Source organism: Mandrillus leucophaeus, unplaced genomic scaffold (assembly GCF_000951045.1).
Source record: "Mandrillus leucophaeus isolate KB7577 unplaced genomic scaffold, Mleu.le_1.0 Scaffold643, whole genome shotgun sequence".
Classification (NCBI taxonomy): domain Eukaryota; kingdom Metazoa; phylum Chordata; class Mammalia; order Primates; family Cercopithecidae; genus Mandrillus; species Mandrillus leucophaeus.
Genome location: NW_012106953.1, coordinates 1,596,437 through 1,598,181, shown reverse-complemented (window position 1 = coordinate 1,598,181; position 1,745 = coordinate 1,596,437).

The following is a 1,745-nucleotide window of genomic DNA, read 5'->3' as shown; positions in this document are numbered from 1 at the left end:
TCTTGGGCTACTGGTTCTCCAGGTTGTCATTTATCTTATAACAGATGGGAATTTTATCCTGGAATTTTGAGGAGGACTTTATGCAGCTTTGCGGAGAGCTTTTATGAATATTAACTAGACGCGTTTTGGATACAGTCTTTTTTTTTGATTTTTAAAATAATGATTTAAAATTTTATTAAAAAATAATATAAGACCTGTATTTGCTTTTTATGCAGCCATGATGAAATCTGGTTCTTTTCCACTGAATAATAGTCTAATTGTTATTAGAGAGTTATTCGATAACTCCTGTGTGAAAACACAATTTTCATTTTCTCCTCGAATCAATTTAAGTGGCTCTATTATAATTCATTTTGGATTCTGCTAAATATGGGTAGTTATTGCCTTTTTTCCTAATGGTGTTCAGTACCTCATTGGGGAACCACTGTCTGATCCCATCATTCTAAATCTCTATATGCATTCATAGCTCCCTGCCCAGTCGTTTTTCAGAGTCCTTAATAAGTACACTATAATTGTTGGCTTAAAGTGCCTTTTCTACCAGGCTATAAGCTATTGTACTTGAGGGCAATCTTAATCATCTTCATATCTCCAGCACTTAACATAGTCTCAGCATGTGATAGGTGCTCACTACGTTCATTTTTTAAAATTTGTAGCCTGAATTATCCAGGAGAGGAGTTTTCTTTGCAGTTTGATTATATATATTGCACGTTTAAATCAAGTATTTTTTGAATTCTGTATTGCTTTGAAATGTAGAAAGCTGAGGATTAACATGTTTAGTTGTAAAATTCATTCAGAAAACAGGATGGAAAATTCTAATTTTATGGGAAAGTTACAAATGATAACTATGCCTCGGAATAGAATAAGAGGCAACCAGTACTCTTATCTGAGGCAGAGGAGTCAGAACCACATGAAGCAGCATAGTATGTTAGAAAGAAGGAAGTATTGGAAGTTAGGAAGCTCCCATGCTGAAGTCTCTGGCTGAGCTAGCTCTTTGGTCTTTATCGTTTAACCTTTTTAGTCTACGGTTTTCTCATCTTTTAAAATAAGAAGCTTAATCTAGAAAATCTGTAAGGTCCCTTGGAACTCTAAAATTGTCATTTTTTAAATGTTAATGACAATACTAAGATAAATGCATTGGTATTAATTTTAAAGATAATTCCTTTGCAAATAACCTGTTTTGGATATTTGCAATTACGCTAAATAAGTGTCTTTTATTATCAGAAACTAATATTTCTAACGGTGCCACTTTAACATATTTATTTCCTAAAAAAGAAAGCCCAGCAAGTTTAAAGTTTATGAACTTCTTTATAAAAAAGTATTTACTGACATGAATTTTAGAAAATTAAGTACTCCTCGAGAGAATTGTGATTATAGATTAGTCTCATCCTCTCTGGACAAAAATATAAGTATGATTCCTATTTTCCATGAGAGAATGCCAGCTTTCATTACTCTCCTCTGGAAGACAGAAAAGTAGTATTTACTTAATGTCTACTGTATGGAAGTTTCCCTGCTAAATTCTACGTATCTTTTATTTCATTAATCATCATACCTGTTTGTGGCACTCTCTTTAATCAACAGTATGTAATAGATACATTATAGACACTAGTTAGAAAGCTTAATTTTAAACAATCTAGGCTAACACGTCTTCGCAGTTGATTCTAATACATTGCCAGTGTGGAAAACTTAATCTAGGCTAACACTTCATCTCAGGTGATTCTAATACATTGCTAATGTGGAAAACTTAATCT